General features: G+C 36.9%; 1 protein-coding gene across 4 annotated transcripts in view; it reads left to right on the top strand.

The window, feature by feature from the left end:
* Positions 1-19,912, top strand: part of LOC135100438 (PDZ domain-containing protein 8-like) — a 176,566-nt gene that overhangs the window by 147,650 nt on the left and 9,004 nt on the right. The window lies entirely within an intron of this gene.

The raw sequence follows: 19,912 nt of genomic DNA, 5'->3' as shown, positions 1-19,912 counted from the left end.
AGGCAGCAGGTCGAACTGGAGAACGGTAATAAGTGGAGTCCTGCAAGGTTCGGTACTTGCACCTATTATGTTCACAGTTTATGTAAATGATATGACAGAAGGTGTAGAAAGTTACATAAACCTTTTTTGCTGATGATGCTAAGATTATGAGGAAAGTAACAAATGAAGAGGACTGGAATGCTTTAAATCAGGACTTAATTAAGATTAATGAGGTGGAACATGAAGTTTAATGCTAAAAAATGTAGTGTGATGAGGTTTGGAAAAAGTGCAAGAAGACCAGTTGGCAACTATTACTTAGGGAATGAGGAAAGCTCTATAAGATCAGAAGAAAAAGACCTAAGAGTAATTATTACTGATAATTTGTCATTTGGGAAGCACATAAACAAAATTATAGGAGAAACATATAATCTGCTGAGAAACATCAAAATAGCATTCTCCTATATTGATGAAGATATGATAAAAGACTGATAACAATGATGATACATCTGAGATTGGAGTACACAGCCTTAGTATGGTCACCAAGTTTGAAAAAGGATACAAGGAAGTTAGAAAGAGTCCAGAGAGCTGCAACTAAAATCCCTGCAAGCTTAAGAGAGTATAGTTATGAGGAAAGGTTGAAGAGATTGGGCCTGACTACACTAGAAAAAAGGAGGGAAAGAGGTGATTTGATAGCAATATATAGAATATTGGAAGGAATGGAAAAGTTGGACAGAGAAAACCTCATGACACCAGATACGAGAGACACAAGAGGACATGGAAGGAAATTGAAAAGGAGTGTTTGCAGAAGAGACATCAAGAAACACAGCTTCCCCTACAGAAGAATAACAGTGTAAAATGAACTTAAGTATGAGACTGTGTGTGCAAAGACAATTCATAAATTTAAAGAAAATCTAGATAAAAGTCAATATGGAGATGGGATGGCATGAGCTTAGTGTGGCTCTTGTCCTGTATTTCACAACTAGGTAAATACAACTAGGTAAATATACACACTTCAGCAACCAAACCGGGAAGATGCACGGGTAGCAGCTCCATGACTAAGATCAGCCAGTTGTGGCATAGGGACTTGGAGTAGTGCTGTTTCTGTCACCATTTTTTTCTCACCCTTCCAGCTGCTAACTCTGTACAGGGGCCTTATCTGTCCATGTATAGAGTATGGTTTACATGTTGGGGGCAGTTCCACTCATACTGCTCTTCTAGACAGGGTGGAATCAAAAGCTTTTCGTCTCATTAACTTCTCTCCTCTAAACTGACTGCCTTCAGTCTCTTTCTCATTGCTGCAATGTTGCATCTCTTGCTATCTTCTACCACTATTTTCATGCTAACTGCTCTTCTGATCTTGCTAAATGCATGCCTCCCTTCCTTCCACAACCTCGCTGCACAAGACTTTCCTCTTTCTCTCACCCCTATTCTGTCCACCTCTCTAATGCAAGATTTAACCAGTATTCTGAATCATTCATCCCTTTCTCTGGTAAACTCAGGAACTCCTTGCCTGCTTCTGTATTTCCACCTTCCTTTGACTTGAATTCCTTCAAGAGGGAGGTTTCAAGACACTTATCCTTCAAATTTTTGACTGCCACCTTAGACCCTATTCAGGACTGACATCTCAGTGGGCCTTTTTTTTTTATTGGATTTTTGTTGCCCTTGGTGGATGCCCTTCCTACATAAAAAAAAAAAAATGAAATAGAAAAAGGTAGAAGTGATATTAAAAGTAGAGGTAGAAAAGAAAAATAGAAGGGAAAAATGGAGCCGAACTGAAGTGAAATGTTCACTCCGAGTGACAGATCAGTGGCAGGAGACGTTTTTAAATGATATATATATATATATATATATATATATATATATATATATATATATATATATATATATATATATATATATATATATATATATATATATATATATATATAATTTTTACATTTATCTAAATATGATTTTATATGTGTTTATTGTTATTTTAGTGTTTTGACATTTCTAATATTTTTAATGGCTGATGTTAACTTGAGTAAAACAACCAAAAGCAAATCAAATTTTACTTTTCCATATAATATTTAAGAAAAATTGACTATCTTTGAAAATGACTTAGCTTGAAATGACTTAAGTTGAGGTATTAGTGTGTGTGTGTGTGTGTGTGTGTGTGTGTGTGTGTGTGTGTGTGTTTGTGTGTGTGTGTGTGTGTGTGTGTATATATATATATATATATATATATATATATATATATATATATATATATATATATATATATATATATATATATATATATATATATATATATATATATATATATATATAGTCATACCTCATGATTCAAATGTCCTTCAATTCAAACAACTCTCAATCTAAACAGGGTTGGTAAATAAATTTTGTCCTCCAATTCGAATGTGGTCCTCCAGTTTGAACACAAACACCTGTTCAAGCAATGCCACTCAGTCACTAGTCCCTCTTGTGTTTCTCCTTCCCCCTTCCCTGCCCTTTTCCCTCCTTCCTCTCCATTTTCTTCCTTCCTCTATTTATCCCATCCATCCACCCACCCTCCCTCCTTCTCTCTCTCTCTCTTCCACTTCCCTGCTCCATATGCTCTCCTTCCCCATATGTCCCTTCCTCCCATTACTCCTTTCCTCACCTTCCTCTTTTGTCTTTTTTTTTTCTTTTTATGTAGGAGGGACACTGGCCAAGGGCAACAAAAATCCAATAAAAAAAATGCCCACTGAAATGCCAGTCCCATAGAAGGGTCCAAAGTGGTAGTCAAAAACTGAAAGATAAGTGTCTTGAAACCTCCCTTTTGAAGAAATTCAAGTCATAGGAAGGTGGAAATACAGAAGCAGGCAGGAAGTTCCAGAGTTTACCAGAGAAAGGGATGAATGATTGAGGATACTGGTTAACTCTTGCGTTAGAGAGGTGGACAGAATAGGGGTGAGAGAAAGAAGAAAGTCTTGTGCAGCAAGGCCGCGGGAGGAGGGGAGGCATGCAGTTAGCAAGATCAGAAGGGGGGATCTAATCTAAGGGGGGATCAGCAAGATCATTAGCCGGGGGGATGAGAAAAACTGGCGGAGACGTCTCAGAGCGCCTAACTTCATAGAAGCTGTTTTAGCTAGAGATGAGATGTGAAGTTTCCAGTTCAGATTATAAGTAAAGGACAGACCGAGGATGTTCAGTGTAGAAGAGGGGGACAATTGAGTGTCATTGAAGAAGAGGGGATAGTTGTCTGGAAGGTTGTGTCGAGTTGATAGATGGAGGAATTGAGTTTTTGAGGCATTGAACAATACCAAGTTTGCTCTGCCCCAATCAGAAATTTTAGAAAGATCGGAAGTCAAGCATTCTGTGGCTTCCCTGCGTGAAATGTTTACCTCCTGAAGGGTTGGACATCTATGAAAAGATGTGGAAAAGTGCAGGGTGGTATCATCAGCGTAGGAGTGGATAGGACAAGAAGTTTGGTTTAGAAGATCATTAATGAATAATAAGAAAAGAGTGGGTGACAGGACAGAACACTGAGGAATACCACTGTTAATAGATTTAGGAGAAGAACAGTGACCGTCTACCACAGCAGCAATAGAATGGTCAGAAAGGAAACTTGAGATGAAGTTACAGAGAGAAGGATAGAAGCCGTAGGAGGATAGTTTGGAAATCAAAGGTTTGTGCCAGACTCTGTCAAAAGCTTTTGATATGTCCAAAGCAACACCAAAGTTTCACCAAAATCTCTAAAAGAGGATGACCAAGACTCAGTCAGGAAAGCCAGAAGATCACCAGTAGAGCGGCCTTGATGGAACCCATACTGGCGATCAGATAGAAGGTTGTGAAGTGATAGATGTTTAAGAATCTTCCTGTTGAGGATAGATTCAAAACTTTAGATAAGCAGGAAACTAAAGCAATAGGATGGTAATTTGAGGGATTAGAATGGTCACCCTTTTTAGGAACAGGCTGAATGTAGGCAAACTTCCAGCAAGAAGGAAAGATAGATGTTGACAGACAGAGCTGAAAGAGTTTGACTAAGCAAAGTGCAAGCATGGAGGCACAGTTTCGGAGAACAACAGGAGGGACACCATCAGGTCCATAAGCCTTCCAAGGGTTTAGGCCAGCAAGGGCATGGAAAACATCATTGCGAAGAATTCTAATAGGTAGCATGAAGAAGTCAGAGGGTGGAGGAGAGGAGAACAAGCCCAGAATCATCCAAGGTAAAGTTTTTAGCAAAGGTTTGAGCAAAGAGTTCAGCTTTAGAAATAGATGTGATAGCAGTGGTGCCATCTGGTTGAAATAAAGGGGGGAAAGAAGAAGAAGCAAAGTTATTGGAGATATTTTTGGCTAGATCCCAAAAGTCATGAGGGGAGTTAGATCTTGAAAGGTTTTGACACTTTCTGTTAATGAAAGACTTTTTGGCTAGTTGGAGAACAGACTTGGCATGGTTCCAGGCAGAAATATAAAGTGCATAAGATTTTGGTGATGGAAGGCTTAAGTACCTTTTGTGGGCTACCTCTCTATCATGTATAGCACGAGAACAAGCTGTGTTAAGCCAAGGTTTAGAAGGTTTAGGTTGAGAAAAAGAGTGAGGAATGTATGCCTCCATGCCTGACACTATCACCTCTGTTATGCACTCAGCACACAAAGACGGATCTCTGACATGGAAGCAGTAGTCATTCCAAGGAATATCAGCAAAATACCTCCTCAGGTCCTCCCAGCTAGCAGAAGCAAAACGCCAGAGGCACCTTCGCTTAGGGGGATCCTGAGGAGGGATTGGACCGATAGGACAAGATAAAGATATGAGATTGTGATCGGAGGAGCCCAATGGAGAAGAAAGGGTGACAGCATAAACAGAATGATTAGAGGTCAGGTAAAGATCAAGAATGTTGGGTGTATCTCCAAGACTGTCAGGAGTACGAGTAGGGTGTTGCACCAATTGCTCTAGGTCGTGGAGGATAGCAAAGTTGAAGGCTAGTTCACCAGGATGATCAGTGAAGGGAGAGGAAAGCCAAAGCTGGTGGTGAACATTGAAGTCTCCAAGAATGGTGATCTCTGCAAAAGAGAAGAGGGTCAGAATGTGCTCCACTTTGGAAGTTAAGTAGTCAAAGAAATTCTTATAGTCAGAGGAGTCAGGTGAAAGGTATACAGCACAGATAAATTTAGTTTGAGAGTGACTCTGTAGTCATAGCCAGATGGTGGAAAACTCTGAAAATTCAAGAGCGTGGGCACAAGAGCAGGTTAAGTCATTGCGTACATAAACGCAACATCCAACTTTGGATCGAAAATGAGGATAGAGAAAGTAGGAGGGAACAGAAAAGGGGCTACTGTCAATTGCCTCAGACACCTGAGTTTCAGTGAAGAAAAGAAGATGAGGTTTAGAAGAGGAGAGGTGGTGTTCTACAGATTGAAAATTAGATCTTAGACTGTGAATGTTGCAGAAGTTAATGAAGAAAAAGTTGAGGGGGGTGTCAAGACACTTAGGGTTGTTAACAGAAAGTCAGTCCAACCTGGGGACATTTATGGTCCCCTCCCCAGATGGGGACTCTGAGGCTGGTGTAGGAGTCGCCATGATGATTTTGAAATTTTTGAGTGAAGGGTGTGTGTGTTATTAGATGCTTGTAGTTTTGTGTGGAGGAAGAGAGTTGTCTTTAGAGGACAGGCTGTGACTGCCCCCTTGTGTTGTGACACAAAGAAAAATGTTCAGTGAGGTCACAGCTGGGTTTAATGATAAGTTCACAGCACCCCCTGAACAGTGCTTTTAGACCTCACTGGGAGTAATTATCATTTCAGCAGGTGTCTACTGCCTCCTCCTAGTCTCCTACTGGTCTCAAACCTCCCTCTCTGTCATCTCCCTTACCCCTTATCTCTCAGAGATAAGGGGTAAGGGAGTAATACCTTGCTCTCTCCCCCCTCATTCATTCTATGTAATTTTTGCTTCATTCTTTCTCACTTGTATAATTCCATTTTCATTATAAGTCTCATTCTATTTAGCAATTCTCAGGATTGTTCTTATTTTCACAGAGAGAGAGAGAGAGAGAGAGAGAGAGAGAGAGAGAGAGAGAGAGAGAGAGAGAGATTTTAGTGCAAAATAAAAACTGTACACTACAACTGTTTTCAAGACCGAAGACGGCAGGAACTTTTGATGACCCCTCATTTTGAGGTTGGTATTTATTTACAATGGTATTTTGCGTAAAAATTTAAGGTAATTGTATTTGTATCTGACGTATAGGACAACCCACTTTTTTGTGTCTTTTTAAGGATGATTCAAGTGTTGTCTTATAAGCCAAAATATACAGTACTTCATGCTTTCTTTTACAATATTTTTTTTTTATAATTTATTTTAATTTAATTTTACCTATAGTGCACAACACAAACCCATAAAAAAAAGAAAGGAGGATTTTGGGACCTGGATTGGATTGGTACTTTTTTCATTAATTTGAATGGGATAAATTGCTTCTCAATTCAAGTATTCCCAGTTCAAACACCCCAAAAGAACCAATCAAGTTTGAATCATGAGTTATTACCATTTGTATGTATGCATATATATATATATATATATATATATATATATATATATATATATATATATATATATATATATATATATATATATATATATATATATATATATGTAATTTTAGAAAATTATTAAAATTTTTATACATTTATTATCAAAAATTAAAATTAAGCAAATATGAAGTAAGTTTACTAATTTTATCAGTGACTTGAATGAGTATCAGCTAGAAAAGCAAGAAATAGATTGTCAGAGTTTCTTCTCATCATACGCCAGCAGATGAGTGGTGCAATTGGAAGGTTGTTTTGCTTTACTATTCTCATTTTTTCAAAATATGAACTTTTGAATCTAGCTAGCTTCTTTCAATTGCATGAGTATTTATTCCAATGGTTGGATCGACATAATGTTTCTGATGGTTGACAGTTAAATCTTGGTAATTTAAACTATTTAAATTAGAATATGCTGCCCATTTGTCAGAATGAATAATCAAATTTTTTGCAATTTTTCTTTGAATTATGGGTTCCAGTGTTTCACAATTTCTTCTTTGTATGTAAAAATAGTTGCACTCTCCATCTTTCTTCAATCTGAAGATCCAGGGACCATCAGTTCATTTTCCATGGTTTTGGCTATTTTCTTCTTCAGCCTCGCTATCATTTGATTCTGGAACATGATATCCTTGCAGAATTCTACCTATGTTGTATTTTTGATGTCCTGTAAACTGTGTTTTGTTAATATGCACTGACTCCTCTTTAGTGTTTACCATTTTTCCGCGATTGTTAACAGAAACATTTTGTGAACAAACCTCATGACACATATTAAACCAATCACGGATTGCTCCAGTACCTCTACCTGTCAATTCATGAACTGAATCATATGAGATATCTTGAATAAAAAAAAATAATAATAATAAATAAATAAATAAATAATTATAAAATTTGGCATAGAGAGAGCTTGCAAACTACTGTTAAATACAACTGCCCTAATCTTATCTGTAATTTTGTTGTTAAACTCTTTAGCTAACATCTTAATGGTTCTTCAGATATTCAGATATCAATAAGCAAGTAAAATCATGAAAGGGGGAACAGGTCAGCTATCGAGACTGATGTCTATGCCGGAATAAAGTGTATGGTTGCCACATGTACCTTGCTGAGTTGGGACCAGAGCTTCGACACTCAAACATTCCACTTGTTCATTCCACTTGTCCTTCAGACTCTCTAACCAGACATCCTCTTGAAACCAAGACAAGTGTTTTCCTTGTCTCTTGATAATAAAAGAAAAAAGCATAACTTTTCATGTCAATACAGTGTGTAGATTGCATACTAAAGTAACACTGTTTGTGCTTTACATGAAATAAGAGGAAATCTTGTATGGTGTTATTCTTTACATTTGTGATCAACAGCTGAGTATTAAACAGGGATGAAAGTATGAAATGTGGAGTTAAAATACGTGATATTCAAATAATGTTATGCAAAAAGAAATTGCTGTGTTGTGCAGCTTGCAGCATAATGCAGGACAGTTTATTTTGAATCTTCTTACTTCAAAGCATGTGGCCTATGCAAATTAACTATTGTCATATTCAAAGTGATTGATACATCTACTGCATGAACAGCAAGAACCAAAAATATAACTTTTATGATGGACTGAGCACTATTAATTTCTTAAATAAGTGAAGAATACTGAACCTTTTTTTTTCTTCATCTTCATCTTGTGTGTATTTACCTAGTTGTATTTACCTAGTTGTGATATATAGGAGAGAAGCTAAGCTTGTACTGTCCCGTCTCCATAACTGTTTTTATCCAACTTTTCCTTAAAGTCATGAATATTTGTAGCACACACCACTTCCCCTTCCAGTCCATTCCATGCCTCTATGCTTCTATGAGGGAAGCTAAACTTCTTTATGTCCCTTCTGCAGGTGGTTATTTTTAGTTTTCTTCCATGTCCTCTTGTTTCTCTTTTGTTCATTATAAAGAGATGTTCCCTATCTAGTTTTTCCATCCCACTCAGCAATCTGTACAGTGCAATCAAGTCACCTCTCTCTCGTCTCTTTTCCAAGGTTGGGAGTTGGATTCTAGCTAGTCGCTCTTCATATGACAAATCTTGCAATTCTGTTATCATCTTTGTTGCTGCTCTCTGTATTCCTTCCAACTTTCTTATGTGCTTTTTTTCATGTGGTGACCAAATTACCGCTGTGTATTCTAATCTTGGACATATCATTGTGGTGATTATTTTCCTCATCATTTCTATATCCAGATAAGCAAAGGCAATTCTTATGTTTCTTAGTAGACTGAGAGAGAGAGTGTGTGTGTGTGTGTGTATTTACCTAGTTGTGTTTTACAGGAAAAGAGCTATGCTCATGCTGTCCTGTCTCCATATCTATAAGCATCCAGCTTAACTTTAAATTCATGAATATTTGTTGCTTGTACCACTGTTTTATCTAAGTTGTTCCATATTTCTATGATTCTATTTGGGAAACCATATTTCTTGACATCTCTTCTACTTGCTGTTTTCTTCAATTTCACTCCATGTCCTCTTGTATCTCTTGAATCCCACATAAATAAATCTTCTTTGTCAAGTTGATCCTTACCCTTTAAAGCTCTGTATATAGCAATCAGGTCTCCTCTTTCTCTTCTCTCTTGTAATGATGTGTGTGTGTGTGTGTGTGTGTGTGTGTGTGTGTGTGTGTGTGTGTGTGTGTGTATTTACCCAGTTGTATTATTGTATGAGCTAAAGATCATTTGTCCTGTCTCCATATCTGCAGTTACCTGATTTTGCTTTAAATTTACTCACACTAGCAGCTGTAACCACCTCATTTAAACTATTTCAGAGATCAATGCTTCAGTATAGGAAACTATATTTCTTGATGTTATTGAAACACTTATTCTTCTTAACTTTTTTTGTATGTTCTCTTGTACAACTTGATCCTTCATCCATGTGCATCTCCAAAACTTGTCTGTCTACCTTTTCCATATGGTTTATTAATTTGTAGATTGTTATCAAGCCTCCCCTTTCTCTTTTCTCTTCCAATGTTATTAATCTCATTTCTTCCAGTTGCTCTTCATAAGTCTTTTCCTTCAATTCTGGTACTATCTTCATTGCTGTCCTCTGTATTCTTTTCAGTTTCCTCATATTCTTCTTCCTGTATAGAGACCATACAACTGCAGTGTACTCTAACTTGGGACATATCATGGTTGTAATTATTTTTTTCATTATATTCATGTCCATGTAGGTAAAAACCACACTAATGTTACTTAACATCCTAAATGTGGAGCCAGAAATCCTACTTATGTTTCTCTGGTGATAGTGTGTCCTGGATAATCACCCCAAAATCCTTTTCTTCATTACTTTGCATTATCATATCTTCCCCATTTTATAGTTCCATGTAGGTCTGCTTGTACTTTTTCCTATCTCCATCACATGGCATTTCTTTGGATTAAATTCAAGTTTCCACTTTAGACTCCAAAGCATAAATTTTATCCAAATCTTTCTCTAGCTCCTTACAATCCTCCTGCCTCTTTATAACTCTTAACAACTTTACATCATCAGCAAACAAATTAATGTAGCTATTTAATCCTTCCTGCATATCATTTATATAAATCTGAAGCGTAATTGGTGTTAATACAGATCCTTGTGATACTCCACTTGTTACCTCACTCCAGCTTGAAGTATTATCTCTGATTATTGTCATCATTTCTCTGTCATTTAAATAGTATTGCATCCAATATTTTGCCTTTTAATTTTCCTACATTTTCCAATTTCCACAGTAGGCTCATATATGGTACCCTGTCAAATGCCTTTTTTCATATCCAGATATACAGCATCCACCCATCCATCTCTCTCTCTCTTGCACCGCATCTATCACTCTTGTATAGAAGCTCAGCAGTTTTGTAACACATGACCTTTTTGTCTAAATCCAAATTGTTTATCTGTAATAACTAATTTTCTTCTAAATACCATACCCATTTGTTTTTAATTACAATTTTGCAGAGTTTACCTATGACACTAGTTAATAACACTGGTCTGTAATTTAGTGGCTTCATTTTATTACCTTTATGGATGGGTGTTATATTGATTTTTTTTCCATTTTTTAGGCACTCTTCCTTTGTTTAACAAACTATTTACCACATTCCAGATTGGCTCCACCAGTTGGTCTCTGCATTCTTTCATTACCCACCTTGACATACCATCTGGTCCCATTGCTTTTCTAACATCTAAGTCAATCAACAGCTTGTAGACTTCATACTTTTCCACCATAATTTCATGTAACCCCTTCATTTGACACTCCACCTGTAGGAGCTACAAAATCTGCTTCCTTTTTAAATATGGATTTAAAACTCTCATTCACAGTTTTGCTCATCTTGTCATCTTCATATGTCTTTCCACCTCTTTTTTACCTAACAATACTGTCTTTATGTTTCATTTTACCATTTACATATCTATACAAAAGCTTTGGTTCCTTCTTACATTTTTTCACTATATCCTTTTCGACATTCCTTTCTTCTTCTCTTCTTATCCTAAGATATTAATTTCTTACTTGTTTATATTCTTTTCTATTTCTTTCATTCCACTACTTCTTCACCTTCTTTCATGCTTTGTCCTTGTCCTTTTTGGCCTTTGCACATCTGGCATTATACCAACTATGCCTGCTCTTTTTTACTTTGTACATTGGTACAAATTTAAACACTCCCTTATTGTACTTATCTAATAGTGCTTCATATTTTGTCTGTACATCCTTGTCTTCCAACAAGTTATCCCACTTTATACTTCTTTAAAATTTTTTAAATTATTCAAAATCTGTCTTTGCATAGTTTAGTCTGCCATTTCTGTAGTCTTCTTTCCAATCTTATGCTTTTAACCCTTTTAATCTAATATAATGCAATATGATCACTTTGTCCTAATGGGGCAGATACTTCATATTTGGACTGGATTCCAGTTTCTTGGTAAACACTAGGTCAAGCTGCTCTTCTCTGTATCTTGTAGCTTCATCTACTCACTGCTCCAAAGTATTCACCATTACTAATTGCATTATGTCTTCACTCCACAAATCTGCACCCTCCCCTAGTTCCAACTCCTCCCATATTACATTCTTGCAATTAAAGTCACCCATAAGCAACATTTTTTTTTTATCATATTTTCCAAGCATTTCCATACTCTTTTTTTTTGCATTGTCTTATGCTCATCTGTCTTCCATGCATTTGTCTTGGGTGGTATATATGTGACAATAATCTTTCTCTTTTTTCTTTTTGCATATGTATTTTTTGTCATTTCCATGCATTTGCTGAAGCTCACTTTACTGCAGGTATAGTCATGGTCTGTAGTCAAATAAAATAAGTAACAAACTTTTCCTTTGTGTTTAACATTGTTCCTTCACTTTCAAGTCCCATAATTTGCAGAGAATCTATAAATGATCAGTTTGTGTGAGCATGTTGTCACTAGATCAGAGGATCTATATCGAGAAAAAATACAAAACATATTAGAAGTGAGGGCACAAGGTTATGAGACTTCTGACCATGACCATACCTCTGCTGATATACCATATCAATAATAATACCATTCTTATCCTGTGAGATGATGATGTGTATTTGCAACCTTATTATATTTTAGCCATAGATTAAGTTAGAAGATTCAGCAGATCCTGTGAATTGCTGTTTGTCATTCTTTTCACTTTTTCATATTCATGTACAGATATAGTTACTGGATATATTTATGAGTATGTTATTGATACTTACATCCTAAGCTAATTAGGTGATTTGGTGATGAACAGTGCATGATATTTTGGAAGAGGATAATATATGAAAGCTAACATGAATATACAATTTTCCTTCTTGAATAGCACCATTACATACTATCATAATACAATGTACCATGTAGTATCCTGCCTGTATAAATTAACCTTGTTAGATGATACCCCATATACTTATTCTATTGTCTGATATGCAATTATTTAGAAAGCATCAGAATTTTACAAATTTTGTACACTCCAGGTTTTACTTAACATGATTTTATTCTACAGCAGAATCTTAAAAAAAAGATACTTAAGATGGATAATTTTAATGATTCTGGAGAAGTTAAGTTATGGCTTTTTGCAATTCAGACATAAGTCTGTAATCTTTATTTCATAGGAGTGAGTAAGGGTGTAATCTTTATTTCATAGGAGTGAGTAAGGGTGAGTTTCAAAGAATTTTAAATGGCACTATCTTACCATTTCAAATAATATTAATTTCCAAAACCAAATGTTTAAATTATTGTACTTTTATCCCTTTTGACTTCCATCTTCGCAATTAAATGTGTAACACTTTTCTCTTTCTATTGTCATACATTGAAAAGCATACTTCTATCTTCTTGCACCACTATACTGAGCAGTTAATGGAAGAATCCAAAGGATGCTATCAAATTTCTTATGATGGTACTCAAAATGTATCAGATGATATCCTAATATTTCAATTTACCAACAATTAGCTTCCCATGAGGGCATAATGATGTCAAGAAAAGAAAGCATGAACTCCACAAAAGTATGTTTTAAGAAAACATGTTTGAAGTTCTTCATGGTTAAAATACAATAAAAATACTTTGGATCTGCTAATTCACTCCATATAGGTATTGTTGGAAAGTGTTTTTAATACAGAATTTGATGCAAGTAGACAAGAGGTTATAATTTATTGGTATGCTGAGAAAAGACTGTTTTAATGGGTTTCAATGGAAAACTATAGTAAGAAAATAACCTAAAAATACTTTGCACATGCCAATTTGCTTGATATAGGTATTGTTGTAGATTTTGATACAAATAGTCAAGAGGTTATCATTTATTAGTATGGTGGGCAAAGGCCATTTTAATGGATCACTAGAGAGAAATGAAGACACCAGCATAGCTACAGTATATAAGTTTTGCACATTGTAGTCACCTTGATTCCACAGTATTCATCAAAGATGCACCAGTTAGCCTCCATTCTTACCTTCTCAAAGCAACCACACCAGCAGGTAGGACCCACATGATGAGCAGGCACCTTTTCCTTGGTATGGAGACTCACATAAACCTGGTCGAGTTCCTTTTCTTCTTTGCCTGCACACTTTTTCACTCATATACTTGCTTCTCTTGCTTCCTGGTATGTTCAGAAGTACCAGGCTGAGGATCACTGCTGTCACTGCTGTTCACCTTTACAAATTTCTCAGAAAAAATAAGAACAATAAACTAAGCAGTGGGCAAGACATGAAAAAAACTCCCCCAAGGCTTTTTAAAAAGGAGCAGGATGACTGGCCCAAGGATGAGAGACAGGCAAGGATAGTTCAGTGAAACATCATCAACTTAGCCATGAAGTCAAGCTCTTTATGACATCAAGGTCATGACAGCAGCCAGCAGCCAGCAAGAATCTTGCTCAAACGCAAAAATTTTCTCCCCTTCTTGTTTTTTTTTTTCTATGGTTTACATATCATACGAAGTGTTGTCTTTTCTTTAAGAGTTATACAATAGTTGCACTATATATGTAGTTTTAATTTGATGTGATATTAAATAATAATATATAATATTGTACTAAAAGAGAGGTTAGTACATGCTGATCCTGGACCCTAGTCATTATTGATTTAGTCACAAACTTAGAAACATTAGATCATTGACTGACTTTCTTAGGGAATCTTCAACATTCATGTTTCTCACCCATCCTTTGCTCCACATCTAACATATTCCTAACTTTTTTTGTCATGTCATTACACTTCTTCTGTACCATTTTTAGTTCCAAATAACTGTCATTAGGACTTAATGTGATAGTCCTCATTAATAATTATAATAACAATTCAAAAAATAGGTGTGACCTGTTTTCACTTTTATGAAAAGAACAATTCTTCCAGGTCAGCAGGAATATACTGTAGCCCTGCATATTCAGTATTGTAATGTGCAGGTATTTTGCTACCCAGAGAAGTGGTTTCTCAGGGTTGTTTAATTTCTCTGTTTAGGCTACTGTTTTTACTTTGTCAACATGAAATGTATTCATGTGGGAATGGTGGTGAGGGCAGTTTAGCAGCAGGTGTTCTGGTGTGTCAGGATATGTGAGGCACCAAGGGCAGTGAGGCTGCTGTCATGTGCAAGTGTCTGTGTGGAAGTGTACCTTGTGTTCAACACCCCTGTTATCTTTGCTCAGACTCATGTATGAAAGTGTCTATGGGGCTGATATCCTAACCAGAGCAAACATGATCATCAATTATCATTATAAGTGTATATAATGCATCATCAGCAGTCTTATAATCTATTATTTATCAAGTAATTGAAACCTTCCAGCCAAAATTGAAGACCTTATTTTACTGATGTGTTACCACAATCACTGTGTGTTATCAAATAATTAACAAGCATGAAATTTTGTTAAGATTTTCAGAGTGGACATCAGTATTGTTGCATTGGAGGCAAAGGGCTGATCTACTTTAACCAATAAATTAACAGTGAACATTTCTCACTGAAATATTACTTGGACAGCATGAGTCGTTCCTTTCTATACACTACCAAAAGAAATGTGAAATTTGCAGTATTTACTTCAAAAATTGAAAGTGCAGGATGATATGTCCATATCATGCAGAACCTTGTGGGTAGGAGGTACTCAGAAGTTTCAAATACTCAATAAATAATAGATTATAATACTACTGATGATGCATTATATACAGTCATAATGACAATTTTGATGATTGTGCTTACTCTGGTTGGGATATTAGCCCCATAGACCCTTTCATACACCAGTTTGAGCAAAAATAACAAAGGGATGTCGAACACAAGGTACATTTTACACACAACACTGCCTGGGGTCTCCAGTTGTTGTTGTTCTTGTTGAGGATTTGATGGGGCCATGCAGGCTCTGGTGCTACAGCCTCTAGTGGCCTGAAGATGCTGGCACCAGTTAAGTTAGCTGGTTAGATTCTGGTGAGTTGTCCAGGCTTCTGGAGGAAGACCTGGTGTACTTGAGTATCTTGAAGGCCAAGCCAGTGGGGTCTCTAATGATGTATCTGTTTACAGATGTGACATCATGAATACATACTGTGATGCATTGCAGGGAAAAAAAAACAAGTGCTTGATGAACTATCCTTTGTAGCAAACTGGCATAGAAAGCCAGTGCCAGGTTAAAAATATTTGCCTTGGGTTAGGCAGACACATGGATAGCTAAGTACCTATCTGTACACAGGCCTGGGACTAAACAGAGTACTTAGCTGAAGTTTGGGTGGTATGTCTGCCAGGATGGTGGAGTTGAGAAGGAGCATTGGTGTGCATCTGGCTGCTGTTTGGAAGTTGACTGACTTCCCACTTACCAGGGATGGCAGAAAACACTGCCCCCCCCCGCAAAAAAAAAAAAAAAAAAAGCCTAAGTGGGTTTTTTCTTTTTTAAATATTTTACACATAAAAATTTATTTCTATATCATATTGATGAATAAGGTTTTATATATGTACATATACATATGAAATGTAAGAGTAGTCAAGCCTGGCTCATTCATTTCCCGCCTAGTACAAGTTAACACAGGCTTTGTCCAACTGGACCAACCAATATCAGGATGACCTAAACAAGTGTCTGTTCTTCATTAATAGAAAGTGTCAAAATCTTTCAAGATCTAACTCCCCTTGTGACTTCTGGCACCTCCCCAAAAACATCTCCAATAACCTTGCTTCTTCATATTTCCCTCCTTTATTTCAACCTTATGGCACCACTGCTATCTCATCTATTTCTAAAGTTGAAATCTTCACTCAAACTTTTGCTAAAAACACTACTTTAGATGATTCAGGGCTTGTTCCTCCCTCTCCTCCACCTTCTGACTACTTCATGTTACCCATTAAAATCATTTGCAGTGATGTTTTCCATGCCCTCACTAGCCTAAACGCTCAAAAGGCTTATGATCCTGATGGGGTCCCTCATATTGTTCTCTAAAAGTGTGCCTTTGTGCTTGCATCTTGCCTAGTCAAACTCCTTCATCTCTGTCTATGAACATCTACCTTTCCTTCTTGTTGGAAATTTGCCTACATTCGGCCTGTTCCTGAAAAGGGTGACTGTTCTAATCCCTTAAACTACCATCCTATTACTTTAATTTCCTGCCTCTCTAAAGTTTTTGAATCTATCCTCAATAGGAAGATTCTTAAACATCTATCACTTCATGATCTATCTGATTGCCAGTATGGGTTCTGTCAAGGCCGCTCTACTGGTGATCTTCTGGCTTTCCTTACTGAGTCTTGGCCATCCTCTTTTAGAGGTTTTGATGAAACTTTTGCTGTTGCCTTAGACATATCAAAAGCTTTTCATAGAGTCTGGCACAAAGTTTTGATTTCCAAACTACTCTCCAACAGCTTCTATCCTTCTCTCTCTGTAACTTCATCTCAAGTTTCCTTTCTGACCGTTCTATTGCTGTTGTGGTAGACGGTCATCTCATAAATCTATTAACAGTGGTGTTCCTCAAGGTTCCGTCCTGTCATCCACTCTCTTCCTGTTATTAATCAATGATCTAAGCCAAACTTCTTGTTCTATCCACTCCTACACTGATGATACCACCCCACACTTTTACACATCTTTTCGTAGATGTCCATCCTTTCAGGAAGTAAACAGCTCTCTCAGGGAGGCCAAAGAACACCTGACTTCTGATCTCTCTAAAATTTCTGATTGGGGCATAACAAACTTAGTATTGTTCAATGCCTCAAAAACTCAATTCCTCCATCTATCAACTCGACACAACCTTCCAAGCAACTATCCCCTCTTCAATTACACTCAACTGTCCCCCTCTTCTACACTGAACATCCTTGGTCTGTCCTGCTTCCTTGATATGATTATTTGATTTCAGACATTCTAATATATTATTGACATTAATCCTAAAAAGTTGTGAATTCTTGTAATTATGGTTGGAGGAGGTTAAATCTAAGATTTTATAGACAAGCTTGGTGGTTAATTTGCTTCTTATCATCATAATTCTGAGTAACTTTATAGCAATGTCATAATTTTCTTCAGTAACAGCTAGTTCAGAGATTATTAGGTAAGCAGTACCCTTTAGTTGGCTTAAAAGATAGAAAAATTTAATTATCTTGGCAATATCTTGTCTTTGATGGATTAATCCTTTATACTTATCCCAAAATGAAGGCCACTCAGTTATATTTCCTGAAAATTCTAGCAATGTTATAGCTGGTAATGTTATATTAGGTTGGCCTCTCATTGTGGAATTAGGTGTGTTGTTAGTTCACTTACTTCTCAATAGTTATATTTGATTTGTTTCTTATTCTTCACATTCTGAAACAATTTGTTCTGATCTCTCTAAAATTTCTGATTGCGACAGAGCAAACTTAGTATTGTTCAATGCCTCAAAAACTCAATTCCTCTATCTATCAACTTGACACAACCTTCCAGACAACTATCCCCTCTTCTTCAGAGACACTCAACTGTCCCCCTCTTCTACACTGAGTATCCTCGCTCTGTCCTTTATTTATAATCTAAACTGGAAACTTCATATCTCATCTCAAGCTAAAACAGTTTCTGTGAAGTTAAGCATTCTGAGTCGTCTCTGCCAATTTTTTTCACCTTTCCAGCTGCTAATTCCGTATATGGGCCTTATCTGTCCATGTATAGGAGGTTCCTCTCATACCATTCTTTTAGACAGAGTGCAATCAAAAGCTTTTTGTCTTATCTACTCCTCTCCTCTAACTGACTGTCTTCAGCCTCTCTCTCATTGCCACAATGTTGCATCTCTTGTTATCTTCTACTGCTATTTTCATGTCAACTGCTCTTCTGAACTTGCTAACTGCATGCCCACCTCCTGTGGCCTTGCTGCAGAAGACTCTTTTTCTCACCCCTATTCTGTCCACCTTTCTAATACAAGAGTTAACCAGTATTCTCAGTCATTTATTCCTTTCTCTGGGAAACTCTGGAATTCTCTGCCTGCGTCTGTATTTCCTTCTTCCTGTGATTTAAACTCTTTCAAGAGGGAGGTTTCAAGACACTTATCCTGTAATTTTTGACTACTGCTTTCGACTCTGTTTACAGACTGGTGTTCTAAGAGCTTGCCACCCTTGTTCCAGGAGAGAGAAGTGTCACCCACTGTATTTCTGAAGAGATGATGACCCACTGATGTTTTGGTAGTTCTTGGCTACCACTTGTATCAAAGATGTTTGCTACCACTGTTTTGGGAATGATTAATTAGTCACCTCTGTTGTACTGGAGTTGATGATTGATGAAGATGCTGGGAGTGTTGGTAGTGTGGAGAACCAGAGTGAGGTGGTGATTCTGGTAGCTTGGAGGTCGTGGGTAATTAACTGATATTAAGTGTATGTGTGAATAAAAGGCACGATGATGAGAATTCTTGATTTAATGGATGACAGATTTGTACACACTGGATTTGAGACAGTTGTAACGTGAGATTGTACTCTATCTCTCTCTCTCTGTCTCTGAAGTGATATGATTTATAACTGAGCAGTGTCTCTCATGGCTGACTGTGATGGAGTGGAACTAAGTAAGAGACCAAGACTGCTCGAGACTGGGTGACTGACTGACTGTCTCTGACTGGGACTGAACTCAAACTGATCTGAACTGCCTGAGCTCGCTACCTGCAGGCTGTATTTATCTGAGCTAAGGAATGGAAGTGGGTGTGAAATTCCCTTGAGAAGTGGAGAAAGGAGGACAAATGCAGGTGTTATCCCTAAGAACTGGGAGTGGGTGTGAAGTCCCCCTTGAGGTAAAGAAAGGAGAAGAAATGGCCAGGAGAGAAGACGAACATATATACACAGGTGTTATCCCTAAGGACTGGAAGTGGATGTGAAATTCTCTTAAGAGGTGGAGAAAGGACTGGCTGGCCATGGTACATGTGGGATGAATATATGAAATAGTGAAATATACATATATATATATAATAAAGTAATTGTTGAGACTGATACACTGGTACCTCAGTGGGCCTTATTTTTTTATTATATTTTTGTTAAAACTGATTTACATATAAATATGAAGAATAAGCAAGAAAATAAATAAAACCCCCAAAAAAACCAACCCCCAAAAATAAACCCCAAAAACCCGTGGGTTAAAATTTTTTTTTTTTTCAACCCTGCCACTTACCGAGTGGATTGATATTGGTTTGCTCTGAGATGGAGAATCTACTCTACCCAAATCCTCATGAATGATGTGGTTAGCCTAGCAGCCAGCAGGACAGCAGTTAATTCTAATTTAGCAATGGTAAGATTTTTTTAGTGGAGCAACCTTTGCTTTACATATCAGATTTCCTTGTCCACTGTTATAAAGGTAAGCACAAGTTCCATATACCTTACTACTGGCATCACTAATAATATGCATGTCTACTCCCTGTTGTATTATGGTTGCTCTAGAGATTTCTATTTTATTTGCTGTTTTGAGTTCTTTGTTGAGTAGATGCCATTGATCATAAAGTTCATCTGGTCATGTCTGATCCCATGATGTTTTTAGTTTCCATGGGCCTTGTAAAAATATTCTTGATTGTCACAAG

The sequence above is a fragment of the Scylla paramamosain genome, chromosome 5, assembly GCF_035594125.1.
Source record: "Scylla paramamosain isolate STU-SP2022 chromosome 5, ASM3559412v1, whole genome shotgun sequence".
Lineage (NCBI taxonomy): Eukaryota > Metazoa > Arthropoda > Malacostraca > Decapoda > Portunidae > Scylla > Scylla paramamosain.
The sequence above is the reverse complement of the archived record's forward strand: the minus strand, read 5'-3'. Positions and strand labels throughout refer to the sequence as shown.